We start from the raw sequence: 21895 nt of genomic DNA on the forward strand, positions 1-21895 counted from the left end.
AAGAAGCCTCAAGAAAACCAGTGCACAATCAAATGAATGCATTTCAGATAGCTCAATTCAAAATATGAGTAACACACAAATAGATGCAGAAGCCGCAGAACACATCAAAAACAAAATCTGAATGAATTTGAAACTCAAGCAAAAGGAGGAATCTCAAAAATTGATCAGACAATGTTCACAAATTAGACCTTATAATGTACCTCAATAACACTGGCCAGAGTGCTCCTGTAACTCTATTGATAAATGGCATTTTATAATGATCTGAGTATACTTTTGACAGTTGACATCATTGGAATGGGAATGTTTTAGTTGACAATGCCAAATACAGTAAGTACTGTAAACAGTAGAACCAACATTATACACTGTTATTTTGTGGGAAACACCAATATCTTAGAACTGTATCATTTAAAAAAGAAAACCCACTTACAGAACCATTGTTCTTCTTATGCTTCTTCCATATCACTCAAAACCATGAAAATCAAGTAGTTACTGCAATAGGGGGAAAGAGGAACGAGAATAAAAATTCATTTGGTGGTGAAGCGTATTATAAATAGAGAAAGTAGTGCTTCTACCTTCAATGATCAATAACATGACACCACAAGGGAATAGGGATCCATACACATATTGATTAATACCAAAAAGTCGAGTAGTTTTGAATAAAACGAGAATGAACATTATTTGTTGCATTAATTAATAACTCTCAGATGTCATGCCATCAAGTGATGGTTGTATTTGGCAAATAATTTAGGGTTAATATTTACCCCCTGTAATATTAGCGATTTCCGGTTTACCCCCTGTAAAAAAAATTGTTTAAATTCCAACCTTGTAATTTGAAGATCTTTTGAGTTTGGACCTTCATGACATCAAATTACAAAATTTATGGTACTTTCGCCCCTTATAAATTTGAGAGAATTTCGGTTTACCACCCTGCCATATCATTGATATTTCAGTTTACCCCCTGTCATATCATCGATTTTGTACAGTCCAAATCCATGAAGGTCCAAAACCAAAAATCTTCAAATTACAAGGTCGGAATCAAAACAAATTTTTTTACAGAGGGGTAAACCGGAAATCACTAATATTACAGGGGTTTAATAATGTATTAACCCAATAATTTATAACAATACCTAGAATAAGAAATAGAACGGAAGTTCTAAATTTGTTTCTTTAATTAATAAGACCTCCATTGCTGCAAGTGGCAAAGTACTTGGAGCAATTTATTGGTTCAGGTTGTAAGGCATTTGATCCTTTTTAGCAAGTGATCAAAGGTGTAATCTCTAACTCTTGATATGAAAAAAAAAAAATCCAATTAGTAGTAGAGAACTCATCTTGTATGTCTTACAGGTTCTCTGACGCAGATTAATCACCGCTAAAATTCTTGTGTTTCTTATCAACATTTTCTCATAACAATAAGCATTTGCCATCATGTTAACTCCTTTTCTATTTAAAAATGATCTTCCCTGCTAGGGAGAATGATAGATGGTAAGAAACATGGCAGTTCCCAACTTCCAAAAGATCCCACTGAAAGGCAATCAATAAGCCTATAGGTGCTCAAATTGTTCTGAATGAAAGCAAGTTGATTACCAAATAAACTACCCTCCCCAGTCAGTTTGGGCTCATACTCTTTTCCTGCTGTAAGAGGTATGTGCATTAACAGAGGGATGTGTAACTGATAGAAACTGATATCAAAATATAAACTAATAGTAAGACTACAATATAATCCCAAGAAATTCGAGAGTCTTGGTTCTCTCCCCTCCAAGAATTCGAGAGCTTGGTCTCTCCCTACCAATCCTTTATCCCAATCCCTCAATACCTTTCTTTTCCTCTGCATCTTATTTATAATACTAAGTCCTATAGCTGTTACATAGAAGTTTAGTAGACAGCAATTACTACACACAAGTAACAGTTACTTATTTATAATATTATTAAATAAACTACTATTATTTTATAACTGCTGCCCTTAGGAGTCCTATTACTAACAGTAACATTAAAAACCACAAGTGGATGGCATAGGAGCAAGCAAGTTCCCAATGATTAAAAAACATGAAACTAGGATTAAGTTAATTAATACCGATGTGATCATTACTACAAAATGAAGAAGAACGACAAGTAATTTAGTGACAAAGCAGAAGATGTTTGAAGAAAGAGGTGTTGAAGTAGCAAGAATTCAAACAGGATTTAGTCAATTAATACTAACAAACACAACAGAAAACAACTGCATAAAATTAGGAAGTTTTCTGCAATGGTAAAAGTAACAAGCAACCTATCATTGCACAGCTTGATATCACCAGTCTACTGCATCAACAAATACTGCTGAGTGAATGTAATGATGTTGTGCTCATTTTACTTGGGAAACAGGAGAAAGAGACCAAAAAACATTTCTGACTTGTATTATTCTTTTGATCGTTTTAACAAGTGCCTCATCAAAGAACCTGTCCAATGTTATTGCAACAAGACGAGTATTATTTTCTAGAATCACAAGACTTTTGAAACAATTCTTCATTTTAAAGATTTTTTAATTAAAAAAAAAAAATTAATATGGAATGTATAATTAGAGAGTGGATTTTGAGTTTCATACCTATTGAACAAGAAGGTTGTTCTTGGTAATCTTCATTTTCATTGTTAGAGCTTCCGACTTCACCTCCAATTTTTCTTGGCTGTAACTCATCAATATCATTTTTCAAATCACAATCATATACTCATCAATATCTTGAGCACGGGATTTTAATTTTGACTTAACTATTTCCTCACGCCTACTACTTCTAACATACAGCTCCGACTCACTTTTCAAGTCATATACACGTAAGACTCCACACCCCTTTATCCCCTCTGTTGACCACCACAATTGTTCCTTGTGACCTTGAAGTAGGAACTGAAATGATAGGTTGCAAAAGTCATGACTTCCAGTTTCTTGTTTGTTGTAACCATGCCAGCATATCAATACATGATCTGAAATTAATGTCCCAAGATAATTGAACATGATACGACATCTGTCGACTTCTTTGCCATTTTCAAAGATGACACAGTAAAAGAAATGGTCGTAAACATTGAAGCCCTCAGATAGAATGACGCAGAATATGAAACCACACAAGTAAGATTTTGGAATTGGAGAAATACTTATTGAAGCCTCTGTTGTCTTAAAATCAAAGTTGCTTGGAACTTGTGTACCTGGCAAGAAAGATACACCATCATCTTCATCGGGAGTGTCTTTAGAGAAGGTTTGTACCATGTTCTGAAGCAATAACCGTTGAGTGGAGTCTGTGTCCAGATAGTAGCAGTTAACAGCGTTCAAATATAACAGGGATGGTGGAAGCTCTGTTAGAGACACAAGTTTCCTACAATCATCTAAACCAAGCCATTTTAGCATTGTATGGTTTCGGATATTCTCGGGGAGACATTCTAAGTTGCAACACTCTTTCAATATTATCCATTTTAATGACTGTATGCCATCAAGGATGGACCACAGACTTAGTGCATTGATTTCTGTGCACCCAGAAAGGTCTAGTTCTGTAACAGACCCCAGTCCATGATCATTTGATAACTTATTCCCAACAATGTTAAGCTTTTTGCACCCAGTTAGGCCAAGAGAAGTAAGTTTGCTATTACGCCAAATTGATGAGGACAATTCACGTATAGCAGTGCCATGTAAGGTTAACTTTGTCATTTCCTCCGATGTCACTGAAAATTCAATGAGAGATGAACAACCACCGAGTTTAAGTTTACAGAGAGATTTTGAATGAATGTTGGTTTTAAGGCTTTCAATCTTTATGCAACCTCTTAAATCTAGAAATATAAGTCGAGGGAGAGAAAAGATGGATGGATGGAGCTGACGCAGGCTTTCACATTGACTGAGATATACTCTTTCAAGATTTATAGCCCTAGATAAGTCTGGGATCTCAATCAGATCTTTGGAGGATTCAAGCATAATTGATCTTAGATTCACAAGATTCTGTAATAAGAAATAAACATGCATGAGTTTTGATTAAAAGAGAAACAAAACCTAGCTCTGCTGCAATTTTATGAATAGCATTAGACTTCCTCTTGTACCTGAACTCCATCCCAGAGCTTTTTAAGCTTGCTATGAGTCATGTGAAGCTCTACGAGCATTTCAGCACAAAAGGTTGATGGCAAAGACTCAAGACAATATCCATCCCATTGAAGGTACCTCAATTTATCAGAAAGACATTCGAGACCGTCAGGTAAGTGTACATTGCATATGCTCCCGTTGGATATATTATAATAAATATCAAGATATCTTAAGTTTGTCATCCTTTTAAAGGAATCAGACTTCAAGTATAGATCCCCAACTATCGTACTATCGAATAGTATACCTTCCACAACTTCAGTTCCCTGACAAACAAAAATTAGATAAATAATTAGGAAAGGTTTTCGTATGTACTTTACTTGTTATATTTTATAATCACATACATATATTTTCATATAGAAGTGATTCCATCCTCTACTTACCTTGTTTTCTTTTAACATGTCAGTTATTTCTTGAGCTTTCCACAACCGACTTCGTTTTCCAGGGTCCTTAGATTCTTGATTAACAATCTCCTGTCCCATTTCTTGTAACAAATCATGCATTTGTAAACCATCAGTTTCCGATTTGAACTGCCAGTGCCAAAATAGTTGTGGTTGAATGAGAGCTTTATCTAGAAGGACTTCTATCCCGCTTTTTGCAAAGAACTCACAAGCTTCCAACATATGCGTTACATGAAATTTACTCTCTCCTCTAAAAAAGCATGCGATATCTAGAAATATGGCCTTTTGAGAACAATCTAAGTCATCATAACTCAATTTTAACACATTGTAAATTTTCCTATTAGGAATCTTTTGAAGCTTTTTCAATTCATTTTCCCATTCTTCTTTCCCTCTTGAACTCAGATTAGCACCTAAAACTTTTAAAGCCAGCGGATTGCCTTGGCAATAGGCAATTACACGTTCTGATAGATCATCGTATCCAATTTTAGGATGCTTTTCTCTGAAGGCAGTCAAACTGAATAGCTGAAGAGAATCATGTTTGTTCAATTCCTTAACCTCGTATATTTCACATTTACTGAACTGACTAAATATATGTTTATCTCTAGTTGTAATAATGACCCTACTACCCGGTCCCAGCCCATCAATTTTTAGGATAAGATCTTCTATTTGATCTATGGTTTCCACGCCATCCAACACAATAAAAACTTTTTTACGTGTAATCCTTCTCACGGAGAAAGGGGCTTCTATGTAATGCGCATCACGATGAGGATTTTCTTCCTCTAACAACGAAGAAAAAAATTTATTGTGTAGAACATTGTGTCCATAATTGTTCGATTCATCCATTACATTGAGGAAGCAACGGCCTTCGAATCGGGAATAAAGTTTAGCATATAAAGTCCTAGCAAGGGTGGTCTTTCCTATGCCACCCATGCCCCATATTCCAAGGACTCTAACATCATTTGACCCAATTTTCAGTATTGATTCAATTTTGTCATAATTTTTTTCAATTCCAACAAGACCCTTAATTTCATGTGGGTATCTAAGATTCAGTTTCCGCAAAACATCTTCAGCAATGTCCTTAATGAAGGCTGAGTCATTCCTAACATATGAAAGAGAGGAAGACGGTTTTATATCTACATGATTAGTATATGTACAAAATTTATAGTCAACATGGTGGCAGTGGCGTAGTAGAGCAAAAAAGAAGCAAAAATGATATTTGAGGAAATGATAGGATATAGTTTATTGATTTTACTTAGAATTTTGGAAATATACAAGTCATGACATGTAGAATGCTGGATAGTTCGTTTTATTTACCTATAATTTCGAGAGTCCCAACCAACTAAATTAGCTGCCTCAGTGAGAGCAGCTTTCCATTTATCCAACTTGTCATTATTGTGCTTCAAATCTCGCTTATGTTTTTCAAAGGCTTGCTTGTAATTCCCGGTCTGCTTCCTTACATGTGATGGATCAATGTTGTAAAAAACAGGTATCACGATCTGTTCCATATATTGCTTGCATTCTAGAATCTTCTTGAGCTCATTTAAGCACCATTTTGAGGAAGCATAGTTTTCAGAGAAGATGACAATGGACATGTGTGACTCCTCAATGGCTTTGATGAGTGCTGGTGAGATCTCATGTCCTTTTTGAAGCTCGTTGTTGTCTATAAAGGTTTCAACTTTCTTTAGGCTCAAAGCATCATAAAGATGGCTCGTGAAGTTTCTGCGAGTATCCTCACCTCGAAAGCTAAGAAAAACGTCATACTTTTTCAAAGACACCAGTGAAGAAGATACAGCAGAAAAAGCACTGCTCATTTGCTGCCCATCCATAATGAATTCTAAGTGCCTCCACCAAGCACAATGCTACAGTCACACAAAAAAAAATTAATGTTTAAAAGTGTTCTTCATACTCGTTGTCAATGTTATTTTTGACGGGCACTCGCTCTCATTGTTATATATATAGCTTCATAAATCTAAATTACCATCAAATCAAGCAGTTCAAAGTTCACATAATGCTTATCCATGGACTGAATAAACGAACATCACTTGTGATTTCAAGCTGTTTGTTCTACTCTAAAATAAAATTATAAGTGGAAGTCAGGTTAATATCTGTGTTAAAATGTGATGCATATTTCTAGAATTGTCTAGAATGCATTAGTAACCTATAGAATGTTATAGAATGATGTACATGCCTAGATTTCTCTAGAATAGTTTAGTATGTTTTAGAATTAATTAATACTACACGTGTAGTATAGGAAATGTCATGAAGAATCTAGAAAGAACTATCTAGAACATGACATTCACACCTATAAATAGGCAAGCATGTACTCATTTGTAATCAATCCAAATAATCCAAATCAATCCAATTTGGAGCGCAATACAATCTATTCTTACTCTAAGTCCTCACACTAGTTACTACTATATTCCAACTATCATATCAACTATAGCCTTCTTGACTATTCAACCACACTATAAACTATCACTGCTACCTAAACTACTAACAGTGGCATCAGAGCTACGTTCGATCATATATTGGGCGTAGAAAATTTATTCACCTAAATTCCAACCAAACCCTCCTTATATCCTACACAATTTCTAAACTTTTCCCTAAGACATGGCTAATACCATTTAACCATACTTTCAATGGTGAAAACTATGATTTTTGGAGCATTAAAATGAAGACATTTTTTTGGTCTCAAGATTTATGGGAGATTGTAGATGAAGGATTTACTATTCCCGCAGACATTTCAACTCTCAATGCAGCTCAGAAAAAAGGAGTTGAAGGAAAATAAACAGAAAGATGCAAAGGCATTGTTCTTTCTGCAACAAGCGGTAGCAGACAGTATCTTTCCAAGAATAATGGGAGCTATAAGTGCCAAAGATGCTTGGGGTACACTAAAGGAGGAGTTTGAAGGAAGTGACATGGTACGTGCCATTAAACTTCAGACTCTAAGACGTGAGTTTGAGTTATTAAAAATGAAAGAGTCTGAGACCGTAAAAGAATATTATACCAAGATAAAAGAATTAGTGAGTCAAATGAAAACTTACGGGGATAGTATTTCGACAAAAGAATTGTTGAGAAAATTCTAATTTCTATTCCTCGTAAGTATGATGCAATTGTTACTACGATTGAGCAAACAAAAGATATGTCTACTTTGTCAGTGACAGAATTAATAGGCTCACTAGAAGCTTATGAGCAAAGATTGAGTAAGCATGAAGATGATACAATTGAAAATGCCTTTCAATCAAAGCTTAAATTACGGTCTCAAAATAAAGGATTTGGAGGAAACAAGAAAAGTGGAGAAAATTCTAGAAACAAAGAATTTTCTAGAAATGTAACAGCCCTGCAGGGTGGGTCCCGCATGCACACCTCGGTGGCACCGGCCTCGCCTTACGACCCCCGGCACTATTACTCACAAGCATAATCACTACCCCCCTAGTAGTGTTTTTGCCTTCCGTGGGAATCGAACCTAGTATCTGGGGATAAGTACTAGTTCAATGCATTCCCACTATCAATTGAGCTAATATCCCGCCTGTCAGTATTGGAATATTACCAGTCGATTGTGTCAGAGGATTATTGTTACGGAAAGAAAGTTTGATTGAAAGGTTTATTAATGGCATGAGTCAGGTACGAGTTAAGTATCAGTGTCAAGTTGAACGCGTCAAGACGAAGGGCATTTAAGTATTTACGCGCAAGGGAGTATATAAGTGTTTTTGGGGCCAAAATATTCATTTTTCACTTCTCTTTCTCTCTCTAGGTTTGAGAGAAAGAATTCTCTCCTCTCTCTCTAGGAGGTCGCCCCCTTTTCCTCTCCCAATCCACTCAAACTCTTCCAAGATCATCAAGTGGTAAGCAAGCATGGATCAAAGAAGCTTTGGGAACAAGAAACATCAAGAAGGAGAAGTTTGGCATGATTAGAGAAACTTGGAAGTTAGGGTTTGGGCTTGATCAAGATGGATATAAGCTTGTTAGATGCTGCATATATCATGTGAGTTCTTAGATAGAACCTACCTATGGGTTTATGTGCTTAATTTTGCAAGGAAAACATGAATTAAGTTAAGTTTAGAAAAATAAGATTTTTAGTACCCTAGCCTTAATCTTGCTTTGTTCATGTTAAAACTACCATGAAAGATGTTTTATAATGTTATATAAGTTGCTGGATGTTTATAGTGCATTGCAGGATCGATTTGGATGAGTTTTGGGTCAAAATTGTAAATTTTGTACCACAGACCCGAAGAAAGTCGCTATTAGCGAAATATTTCGCTAATAGCAAAATTCTTCAGACAGGAACCCAGAAAAAGTCGCTAATAGAGAAATTCTCTGGAAGGGCCAGCATGCTTTTGGCCTGTTGGTCCATTCCAAGGTCGGTGGTGCATTCCGAGGCTTTCCTTTCATCGTTTTATAACTTTGTAACCCCAAAACAACATCTAGGCAATGCACATAACATCAAATGATCCTTGAATCAAGAATCATGGTAATCTTGGCATGTACATCAAGAAAGGCGCAAGAGAGTTTAAGCCGATTTATTCGGGTAGTAAGCACTAAGGAAGGGAAAGAAAGTAGAGCCTTGACATAGCTTGTCAAGAACTAGAATAGTTAATTAGTAAAGAAATAGAATGTTATGCATTAGTGATTGATAAGACGCGGAGTGATATAGAACATTACCTTCGCTTAGAAGCTAAGTGTCATACGAGTATGGCAAGATATGAATTGATTAGATATCTCTTCACAAAGTAAGATAAGAAAGAAATGAGTTTACCTCTAGTTGGATCGTTTAAGTATCCGAGGTAAAAGAGATAGCATGTTTAAGTTTAACTTTCATGCATGCATAAGACCAAGATTTTAATAAGAGTGTCATGTCTCTTGTAATCCTTCCAAGGTTGGATTCAAGGGGTTCCCAAAGGGGAATGGTTAAGCTGAAAGGGAGCCGCATGTCACTAAGTTAAGGTGCCGTGTCTTTTGTATTCCTTCCAAGGTTGGATATTAAAGGTTCTCCAAGGGGAACGGGGTAAGCCGTAAGGGACCCGCACGTCACTAAGGGAGTCCGGTGCGCTCCTGCTAAGCATTTCACCGGTAGTAAGGGATTATCTTCTGGGGTTACTCCACCCGGGACTAATCCGTAAAATGAACTCAGATAATGTTTGTTTGTTCAACGCTAACATAATCAATGAATTTGACTATGCATATTAATAGACATGTTTATGTTATGTCATAGAGCCTTGACGTAGACCGTCAAGATCAAGTAGAGACTTGGCGTAGATCGTCAAGAAGTAGTAAGTTAGCAAGAATCACTTTTGTGATAAGAGATTATATGTTGATAGATGCAACGTATTCATGCAAGTAGAAGCAAGTAAAGAAAGATATGCCGATGACGATCTTAGGTTTTTCCCTATTCGTCCAGCTTAGAGTGGTGTCATGATTATACTATGTTTAGGCCTCGATACGTAGAGCGTATCTTGGCATTGCGGTATTAGTTTCCCCTTGACCGCCATGACACGCATAAGAAGAGAAGCCTATAACAAGTTAAGCTGAGACTATGACGGCCCTAGTATGCACGACCGTCTAAGTAAGCAAGATCCCACACACGTATAATCAACCGGCAGGTTGTATTTTAGACACGTGGTGATCGTAGGTTTCCCCTGTGGTTACCTATAGCCTAGGATTAGGCAGAACTCACTGAGACATTATGTCTCATCCCAATCCTTATTTGTTTCAGATAAACAGGTTGGATTAGCAAGCTAGTAGCCGAATGGATGATTCAACAAGTGTTTGTTCGTACCCGCTGCAGGAAGAGATGGATATTCAAGGACGCATTTATTAAACTTTAGGAAAGTTGAGTTTTGATTTATTATACGAATGCATATTGTTGTAAAGATATTCATTCGAAGTTTTAATGTTGTAATTTATTTTAATGTATCCAGTACTAAACTAATGCACATGTTAGACTTTCTAGATACGTCTAGTGTGGGTGTTACATTTGGTATCAGAGCAGGTCGATTCAGACCGTGCCTTGGGTCATTAAGTTACAACAAAGGTAGTGGGGCCATTGGGTTCCGGGTAAATGTTTTAATTGTTGATGTTAGTTGAGCCTGATCAACTCCATTTAATATTCGACGATTAGAACGGATGTCTGAGAGCTGAATAGGACCCAGGACGAACGAAGTATAAGATGGAGATACATTGGAAACTGTGAACTTAGAAGTAAGAACTCGGAATGAGTAATAGTAAGAAGTTGATCGTGTCAGTAGGTGGCCGGTGAACTAAGAAAGTAGAAGTATGAATCCTCCGGAAATGTAAGGCAATGTTAAGAAAGGACGTTCTGACAGCGTTGGGTAAGGTGTTAGTAATACTTCGTATACCCGTAAGTGAAGAACTTGGAAATATTTAAATATGACCTGAAGCTTCAAAAAGAGTTGTTGTGGGAACGGGTTTAATGTATAGAAAAGAATGGTGTTCTGGAACACAATTGCAAGGCAATAAGATATAAAGAGGTCGACATATGTTGACGGAGTTAATAGACTCTCAGGAATAGCATTATGTGAATGAAGTTGTGGACATTTATGTTTAGAGTGGATAATGTTCTAGTGTTCGGGAAGTTGCGTTAAGCGGCAATGTGAAGAGGTAAGCTACTTGTAGTAGAAGGAGTTAAGGATTTAAGAGAAAGTTTTATGTTATCAGGACTAAGGCATTAATTTCTGACGTGCCGAGAATTGTATCGGATGATGTTGATGCTTGCCATGCATATGTTATGGAATGTTTTTATGCAGTTTAGAATGACTGGTGTGCATTGGGTTACTTGAGAAGTGATAATCTCATGCAAAAGATGTTTTCTAGAAAATTCAGCTGAAGAAACTCGCCAATAGCGAAATTTTCGCTATTAGCGAAATTACTCCAGAGGATTTCGCTGATAGCGAACCTGGGGCGAAATTTCAATTTTTCGAAAACTGTCAGTTCGTCTCTAGGGCCTGCAGTGACTATTGGGGAGTTGTCTTCGTAATCTTTTATGCGACGAAAAATTTTTATGACATCAAGTGACGAATGTATATCACACCCTAAGGTTTCCAAAAGAAAAGGCATGAACAATCATTAACAGAATCGATTCGGTTTAAGATAACTTTGGAAGTTAATGTGTCAAGAGTTAAGAAGGAGCTTAGACCAGGAGTTTAGAGGGTCCGGTATTTAGAATGGGCGTCGCAGATGTGAAGACATGAAATAAGGAGTTAAAGTGGATAAGAGTTTTATGAAATCACAAAGTTCTTGGATTTTGCGGAGTCATGAGTATTTCTCGAATCTATGTCTTGCTTGATTGACTTGCCAATGCTCGTTAGAATGTTAAATCCTAAAGTTTACCTAAGCTTAGAAATATGTACGCATATGGGTGATTGAAGTTGACATTTTTGAAATTTAAAGTGAAATTTTGTAGGTATCGGTTTGTTACGACTCACGTAGAGTGGACTAAACTCGCTAGAACCAAGATTTGACAACACCTATGTGTTATCAACTCGTTCTATGATTTTAGAGTAACGACTGGGGCCTCGATTCAGTATAGTTTTATTTAAATAGTGGAAAATTATCAACTTCAATAACTCGTGTGCTAGTTTATGAAGTTTTCTTTAGAAGAAAAATTAACGAGCAAGCATAGGAATGATTAAGCAAAACATAGTATGCAGGACGCGAAGATACAAGGTTAGATGCATAAGAAAGGTATGTTCAAGTGCAAGATGAGTCAGCCATGGGAATTCGAGTTTGCTTGGGAACAAGTTTAAGTGTGGTATGTATATATCAAAAGGTAAACCCAATCAGTGAGAACGTAAGGTCTATTCCCAAGTAAAGTAATACGAGTATATGATAAGTTTATCGTGAGTTTGATCTTACAAGCAGTGGTAAGAGCAAGGTTGCAGAGTCGATTGCAACATAGAAAGTCTTGAGCAGAGTTCAAGAAGATATAAATGTAAGAATAGAAGGAGTGTGAAGTTCACTCGTCTCAACAGATTAGGGTTTTGGTTGAAGCCAACTGGTGGAAATCAGAATAACGCAACGGAAGTTAATCAGTTAAGTTGTCAATGGTAACCGTGGAACATGGAACTTGGTAGTAAGAATTTTCGTAAAGAATGTTCGGTGTAGTAATACAGTTTAGAGAGAAGTATTACGAGACGAGCGAGGAGTTCTCGATGATAAGTAAGTATTGATGCTCATACAAGCAGTGATGGTTAAGGTAAATGTATAAAGGATGTATTTTCACTTAAGAAAGACAAGAAAGACTAGAGTTACCACAAAAGAAGTAATTGAGTTGCCTATTTGGTGGTGTCGAATGCGTAGAAGAATTGTTGGTTAGTCAGGAAGAGTATGTGCTATGATAAGGGATTATGGTTCATGGGATGTACACGATGAAGTACATACCCTCCTATACTAAACTTGTTAAGTGATAACGATACTTGCTAGAATAATTCCAAACCATGATTTTATAACTTTTAAAGTTGAGAATGGTATTAAGGAACTTGGGGACGATATTGTTCTAAAAACATGAAATTTACATAGTTGAAACTGATGAGGTGCGTCGTAAGCGAGCAAGCTCACTTAAGACGTACAGACTTCAAGACCAGCTTGTTGTAGGCAAGTTTGGGACGAGTTGTAAAACCTTTTTCAAAATATAGAGACTCGTCATGTGGTCCTACGTTACTATTGCCGGCTCGGTTTCAAAATGAAATTTTCTTTTTAATCCAGTATATGTTCATTCCAAGAACCTACATACCAATGTTTAGAAATTTCTTAAAGCAAAATGTTAGAAGAGTATCGTTATTAACTAACAAGAAGCGATACATGAAAGTAAGCAGATATTATGGTAGATAAGGTATTAAGAGGAAACGATAATGTCCGTGAGATATAAATTCCATACGGGAGGCACGGATTTGTGCTAAGAGTGTTCAATGCAAGTGCAAATGGACTTAGTAGGAAGTTTTAAGAGCAAGTGAACCACAAAAACTGGTTAACAGATTGTCAGGTGAATCGGCGTAATTGATTTCGCTTCTTCCTGCCAAGATAGACGAGTTACCCATGGATTTAGGTGTAAAGAGATTGAGAAGAGATAGAAAGATTTCTTAAGACTCTGCAAAGAAATAAGAGAATGGTAGGATCAACAAGGTAAGTAACGTAAGTAAGAGGCATAAGTCGCAAGGTGCGGTAAGAAAGATTATGTATGCATGATAAGATGATTTAGATGCAAGTGAGCACTGCAGGGCGAACCTGGATTCCAGTAGGACCCCAGTTTAAAGGCAAATCCTGAGTGTTTTAGTTAAGGTAAGGTTACTTATACGGATGTTTTACGCTAAGCAGAGAAGGTATGGATCTGAGACAACCGACCCACAAGTTGCAAAGGTAAGTTCAATCATCATGCCCTGAGATAGTTCTGTGATTTTGAGAAAGATATTAAGAATGAAGAGACTATATTCGTTTAAGCGGATTAAGAAAGAGGATGAGTTACGTGTTTTGAAAAGAAAAGTATGCTTCAGACTCTTTGGAGTGGTTTTGATCAGATATTGTTTAAGTGAAACCAAGGAGGCAGATTTTAGTTACGATGATTGGTAGATGATTTCTAAATTTCGAGGACGAAATTTTTTAAGGGGGGTAGAATGTAATATCTTGCCTGTCAGTATCGGAATATTACCTGTCGATCGTGTTAGAGGATTATTGTTATGGAAAGAAAGTTTGATGGAAATGTTTATTAATGGCATAAGTCAGGTACGAGTTAAGTATCAGTGTCAAGTTGAACGCGTCAAGATGAAGGGCATTTAAGTATTTACGCGCAAGGGAGTATATAAGTGTTTTTGGGGCCAAAATATTCATTTTTCACTTCTCTTTCTCTCTCTAGGTTTGAGAGAAAGAATTCTCTCCTCTCTCTCTAGGAGGCCGCCCCCTTTTCCTCTCCCAATCCACTCAAACTCTTCCAAGATCATCACGTGGTAAGCAAGCATGGATCAAAGAAGCTTTGGGAACAAGAAAACATCAAGAAGGAGAAGTTTGGCATGATTAGAGAAACTTGGAAGTTAGGTGATGACAGTCCGTCATTCCATATTTTCAGAGTCTTTTTAGTTAAGTTTTTAGCCTATTTTATTAGTTTAATATTTAATTTAGAGTCATTTTAAATAAATTGTCATTTTCTTATTTATTGAGTCAATTAGTGTATTAGTGCACATTATTACTATTGTCAATGGCTAGATGAGGCAATGAAGGTGCAGCATACTTTGAAGGGCTAAACAATCAAGATAAAATGAGAATATCATGTTGAATTACTCATTCGCCACGTGGCAATCCATGAGTGGTGTGAATAAAAAGTTATGAGGAAAAAAAAATACATTGGGCTTGAGCAAGAAAGAAAAGCGTAACATGGCATTGGAATTGAAAAGAGAACTAGGTCACAATAATATTAGTATATAAGAAGCAAGCGACACATAGAAAAAGCATTACGGCTTGTACAGGAACCACAGTTTGGAGACGTTTTGGAAAATAGAAGGATGGTCACGCAGCACGAGGCAATATTCCAAGGAGGGAGGTGACATCACGATTTGGGGAAAAAGGTGGAGAACGAGCTACACACATCAGTGGGAAAACAACAACAGGAGACAAAGAAATTCATGAGTATTTTCCTTTTATCTTGTTTGTTTATTCTCATAGATATGATTAGCTAATTTTCTATTGATTAGGTCATAGATGATTCTTTTCTAGCTCATGATCATGTAATCTGTAACTCTAAATTATTATGAATGTTATTTCAGTTTATTCAGTATAAATTATGTGTAATGCTTTTATGATTCTGACCCAATATAATTGATCTTAGAGATTATAGGACTATTGACACCAGCTTATAACTCAGACCTATTTATATTGTTCAGCTTAACGGATGATCTAGGGATAGAAAATTGTTAGGTTGTGATTCTAAAATTAACGGACTTAAAACCTTTGATGGTTATAGATTCACCTAAGGAATTAGGGAATTATAATCAGAGAAGAGGGCTCTGAGTCAAGGGATTGACCTGAGCTATTTTGGTAATTATCGTAAACTGAATAGCATTTATATGATTTAGGTGCAGATTACTAATGAGTAATGGACAGATGATTCGAAAGATCTAATCCTTTCCCTTAACGTATTTCAAAACCAGTTTATTTTTCAGTCATTTATTTATCATTGCAACCAAAACCAATTTGCCTAAGGCAACCCCCTATTTACATACATCTTGAATATTAATGAAATTGCCAAGTAGAGATTAGAACAGTCCCTGTGGATACGAATTAAATTATTACTTCGATATAAATTAGTACACTTGCTAATTATCTATCATTAGGGTTTGGGCTTGATCAAGATGGATCTAAGCTTGTTAGATGCTGCATATATCATATGAGTTCTTAGATAGAACCTACCTACGGGTTTATGTGCTTAATTTTACAAGGAAAACATGAATTAAGTTAAGTTTAGAAAAATAAGATTTTTAGTACCCTAGCCTTCATCTTGCTTTGTTAATGTTAAAACTACCATGAAAGATGTTTTATAATGTTATTATATAAGTTGCTGGATTGCAGGATCGATTTGGACGAGTTTTGGGTCAAAATTGTAAATTTTGTACCACAGACTCGAAGAAAGTCACTAATAGCGAAATATTTCGCTAATAGCGAAATTCTTCAGACATGAACCCAGAAAAAGTCGCTAATAGAGAAATTTTCTGGAAGGGCCAGCATGCTTTTGGCCTGTTGGTCCATTCCAGGGTCGGTGGTGCATTCTGAGGCTTTCCTTTCATCGTTTTATAACTTTGTAACCCCAAAACAACATCTAGGCAATGCACATAACATCAAATGATCCTTGAATCAAGAATCATGGTAATCTTTGCATGTACATCAAGAAAGGCGCAAGAGAGTTTAAGCCGATTTATTCGGGTAGTAAGCACTAAGGAAGGGAAAGAAAGTAGAGCCTTGACATAGCTTGTCAAGAACTAGAATAGTTAATTAGTAAAGAAATAGAATGCTATGCATTAGTGATATGCTTGATAACACGCGGAGTGATATAGAACATTACCTTCGCTTAGAAGCTAAGTGTCATACGAGTATGGCAAGATGTGAATTGATTAGATATCTCTTCACAAAGTAAGATAAGAAAGAAATGAGTTTACCTCTAGTTGGATCGTTTAAGTATCCGAGGTAAAAGAGATAGCATGTTTAAGTTTAACTTTCATGCATGCATAAGACCAAGATTTTAATAAGAGTGTCATGTCTCTTGTAATCCTTCCAAGGTTGAATTCAAGGGGTTCCCAAAGGGGAATGGTTAAGCCGGAAGGGAGCCGCATGTCACTAAGTTAAGGTGCCGTGTCTTTTGTATTCCTTCCAAGGTTGGATATAAAAGGTTCTCCAAGGGGAATGGGGTAAGCCGTAAGGGACCCGCACGTCACTAAGGGAGTCTGGTGCGCTCCTGCTAAGCATTTCACTGGTAGTAAGGGATTATCTTCCGGGGTTACTCCACCCGGGACTAATCCGTAAAATGAACTCAGATAATGTTTGTTTGTTCAACGCTAACATAATCAATGAATTTGACTATGCATATTATTAAACATGTTTATGTTATGTCATAGAGCCTTGACGTAGACCGTCAAGATCAAGTAGAGACTTGGCGTAGATCGTCAAGAAGTAGTAAGTTAGCAAGAATCACTTTTGTGATAAGAGATGATATGTTGATAGATGCAACGTATTCATGCAAGTAGAAGCAAGTAAAGAAAGATATGCCGATGACGATCTTAGGTTTTTCCCTATCCGTCCAGTTTAGAGTGGTGTCATGATTATACTATGTTTAGGCCTCGATACGTAGAGCGTATCTTAGCATTGCGGTATTAGTTTCCCCTTGACCGCCATGACACGTATAAGAAGAGAAGCCTATAACAAGTTAAGATGAGACTATGACGGCCCTAGTATGCACGACTATCTAAGTAAGCAAGACCCCACACACGTATAATCAACTGGCAGACTGTATTTTAGACACGTGGTGACGGTAGGTTTCCCCCGCGGTTACCTATAGCCTAGGATTAGGCAGAACTCACTGAGACATTATGTCTCATCCCAATCCTTATTTGTTTCAGATAAACAGGTTGGATTAGCAAGCTAGTAGCCGAATCGATGATTCAACAAGTGTTCGTACCCGCTGTAGGAAGAGATGGATATTCAAGGACGCATTTATTAAACTTTAGGAAAGTTGAGTTTTGATTAATTGTACGAACGCATATTGTTGTAAAGATATTCATTCGAAGTTTTAATGTTGTAATTTATTTTAATGTATCCAGTACTAAACTAATGCACATGCTAGACTTTCTAGATACGTCTAGTGTGGGTGTTACAATAAATTTCTCAAAGAAAAATCAAGATGATTATCCTCCATGTGGCATATGCAAGAGGACAAATCATGCCAAGAAATATTGTCGATGGCGCGGAAAACCACAATGTGGACACTGTAAGAAATTCGGACATGTGGAGAAGAATTGCTGCAACAAAAATAAGCATCAAGCAAACTTCGTTGAAGAGCATGAGTGTGAGAAGGACCGACGTGACTATGACCAACATCTTTGTTATGCCACACAAGATTCCAATGACGAATTGAGTAGAAATTTGTACTTGGATAGTGGTTGCAGCCATCACATGGCCAAAGATGAGAGCATCTTCAATGATATTGATGAAACTGTCAAAGTAAAGGTTCGACTGGGAAACGGCTCAGTTGTGGAATCTAAAGGCAAAGGCACTGTGATGGTGGAGACTAAGAAAGGTACGAGGTTCATCAAAGACGTCTTGCTAGTTCCCAATCTTAAATAAAATATTTTGAGTATTGGTCAAATGTTGGAGAAAGGATATATTATACACTTTGAAGGAGATACATGCTCAATATTTAACAACAATCACAAAAGGCAAGAGATAGCCAAAACAAAAATGGAGAAAAGAAATAAAAGTTTTCCAATAAGCTTCAAATATACTACTAACATGGCCTTCAAAGTTGAAGTTGATGAAAATGCTAGCTCGAATTGGAATGAAGGACAAGTTGAGAGAAGCAACATTACCATTCCAATAAAACAATCAAACACTGAAGCTATAGAAGAAGCAACTGAAGTACCAAGTACGCCACCTTCACATACTCAACATGAAACTTCTTCACTAAAATCTACCCCAACAAGAGAAAGATCATTGGTGGATATATATGTGTACTTGCAAAAAAGTACAGTAAGGGATCCTAGGGTTAAGTATCGTATTCTAGGGTTTAGACTGATTATTGGATGCCCTGAGAGTGCTCTCAAGAGTGGTATTTATAGCCTGCTGTGGGCTTGGGCTTTGGTTGCTTGGTTTCCAAGCAACAGGGGTATTTGTGTATTTTGGGCGGTTTCTAGAGGCTTCTAGAAGTTTTGTGAGGCGGCGCCCTTAAGGGAGCGCGTCAGGGCTTAGGAACCCCTTTGGAGGGTGCCAAGGCCTTTCTGGAGGGCTTAGAGCCTTTCTAGAGGGCTTCCATGCCTTTAGGAAGATTATGACGGTTCAATATGAAACTTGCAACTTGGCTAAACATGAGCCTGAAAACTATGAAGTGGCGTCAAAACCAGAATTATGTGCCAAAGGCAATGAAGGAAAAAATCTAAGACTAATAAAGTCTTTGAATGGTTCAAAGAAATATCCTCGAGCATGGTATAGTAGAATTGATCAGTACTTTACGGATCGAGGATTCAGGAGGAGAAAGAGTGAGCCAACATTATACATCAAGACTCAAGGTCAACATGATACTCTCATTGTCTCCTTATATGTTGATGATCTTATCTTCACCGGAAACAATATGAAGATGATAGCTGGATTCAAAGAAGACATGATGAACACATTCGAGATGACCGACCTTGGCTTAATGAATTACTTCCTCGGCATAGAGGTAAAACAACAAGAAGAAGGTATATTTATCTGCCAAAAGAAATACACTGAAGGACTATTGAAGAAGTTCAAGATGAATGATTGCAAGCCAGTCGCTACTCCACTAGTAACAAATGAAAAGCTACAAAAGGATGATGGATCCCCAAAAGCTGATGCATCACGCTATAGAAGTTTGATCGGGAGTCTACTATATCTTACTGCAACGAGACCAGACATCATGTTCGTTACAAGTCTCCTATCAAGGTTCATGCATAAACCAAGTCAAAATCACTTTGGAGTTGGTAAAAGAGTTCTAAGATACATGCAAGGCACAAAGGAGTATGGCATATGGTATAAACCCAAGAGCAACTCAAAGTTGCTTGGCTACACTGACAGTGATTGGGCAGGATCAGTAGATGACATGAAGAGCACGTCAGGTTATGCCTTCTCACTAGGATCAAGATTTTTCTATGGGCTTCAAAGAAGCAAGCTACAGTTGCACAATCCACAGCAGAGGTTGAGTACATTGCAGCAGCTGAAGCTACAAGTCAAGCTATATGGCTTCAAAGAATACTTGAAGAAATGGGTGAAATACAAGATGAGTCTTCCATAATCTACTGTGATAACAAATCTGCAATTGCAATCACAAACAATCCAGTGCATCACAGTAGAACAAAACACACAGCAATCAAATATCACTTTATCAGAGAAGCTGAAGCGACTAAACAGATCCAGCTCGAGTATTGCACTACAGAAGACCAAATTGCAGACATATTCACAAAGGCATTACCAAGATCAAGATTTGAGCTACTATGAACTATGCTTGGAGTTACCGAAATATGCATCAATTAGGTGTGTTAAAATATGATGCATATTTCTAGAATTGTCTAGAATGCATTAGTAACCTATAGAATGTTACAGAATGATCTACATGCCTAGATTTCTCTAGAATAGTTTAGTATGTTTTAGAATTAATTAATATTACACATGTAGTAGGAAATGTCATGAAGAATCTAGAAAGAACTATCTAGAACATGACATTCACACCTATAAATAGGCAAGCATGTACTCATTTGTAATCAATCCAAATAATCCAAATCAATCCAATTTGGAGAGCAGTACAATTTATTCTTGCTCCAAGTCCTCACACTAGTTACTACTATATTCCAACTATCAACTATAGCCTTCTTCACTATTCAACTACACTATAAACTATCACTACTACCTAAACTACTAACAATCTGAAATCAAGACATTGACAAGAACAAGCTCCTTGAAACATTAATCTCCGTGAAACATTTTGAGTTGTAGCTAACAAATATGAAGAAAATTGATCTTAGCTACTCAAATTGTTTTTTGAAGGTATATATGGCCTGAACTAATTTTATGAATTTATTGATTTCATTTCACTGATCAATTTGTTAATGATCTATAATAAGAGAAACTAACAAGTTAAATTAAAATTGGAGAAAACATCTTACCAAAGTCAGAATCCAAGGGCTTCTTGCAATTAAGAGAATAGAAAAAGATTGTGCAGTCAGAGTGAGCAACACTTCATAGTTCATAATTCTTTCTCGTTATTTTATAGAATGGATCAAACTTAAAATATAAAAATAATCATAATTCTTTCTCGTTATTTTATAGTAATGGATCAAACTTGAAATATAAAAATTACAAGTGACAAGTGTGATTTTGTCCGTCCTTAAAAAAAAATATATATGTGTGTTTTCTTGTGTTTATCCTTCAAGGAAGTTTCGTTTGCTATGGTAAATAGCTTGCTTGCATTTTGACTCAGACTACGGGATAAAATATACACAAAATCAAAAAAATAAAAAAAAATAAAAAAGAGTAAAATACACTCCCCTTCCTTAAATAATTGTGATATTACACTCCCCTCCCCTCTAGTTTTAAAACTCACATTTTCCTCCCTTGAGAGATAATAGTATAATATATTTATTCCATTTTAAATTTTTCAGTTAAGTTTAAATCAAATTCCATTCCCATGAGGTTAGCTCAGTTAGTAGGGATATCCTTATTTATTAATTTTGTTAGGCCTGCAGCAATTTAACCTAATATTTTCCCTCTCATTTGCTGTATTAGGTTAGGAGTAACTAGACTTTTGACCCGTGCGACGCACGGGTCTTGTCGACTATAATAGTGACCAACGAATAATCTTTATCCCGTAAGATCATGGATTGATCAATAAACGTAAATTAGAATATTAGAGATACAATATTACGATCAAATTTGTCTTACTATGTCCTTCAACGACACTTGAATCTTATCAAATTTTACATTTTAGTTTTGAAAAACTAATCAATTAAAGAATGTTATTTTATTTTATCACAATATATTATTGGGGCATTATCTTCTCATTTTTTTTAAAATTATAAAGAAAAAGATAAAAAGAATACAATATTATATTGTTGCACGGGTCAATTTTATTTATTACTTTTATAGTTAAACATCAAAAATTTATATGTAATAATTGTTTTAAATTTCTACT

The 21895-nt window shown here is 36.4% G+C and overlaps 1 protein-coding gene and 1 pseudogene across 2 annotated transcripts in view; both read right to left on the reverse strand.

Moving 5' to 3' along the window:
* LOC146938682 (TMV resistance protein N-like) overlaps positions 1-21895 on the reverse strand; it is a 94952-nt gene that overhangs the window by 16904 nt on the left and 56153 nt on the right. The gene's annotated exons all lie outside the window — the stretch shown is intronic.
* On the reverse strand, positions 2037-21240 carry LOC146938684 (disease resistance protein RML1B-like; annotated as a pseudogene). Its single transcript, XR_015031392.1, has 6 exons — positions 20871-21240; positions 5800-6344; positions 4468-5584; positions 4048-4350; positions 2579-3949; positions 2037-2432 (listed from the first exon to the last, which is right to left on the reverse strand). The product of XR_015031392.1 is annotated as a disease resistance protein RML1B-like (transcript).

Source organism: Medicago sativa, chromosome 3 (assembly GCF_051527215.1).
Source record: "Medicago sativa cultivar Bolivia chromosome 3, Bolivia_mono, whole genome shotgun sequence".
Lineage (NCBI taxonomy): Eukaryota > Viridiplantae > Streptophyta > Magnoliopsida > Fabales > Fabaceae > Medicago > Medicago sativa.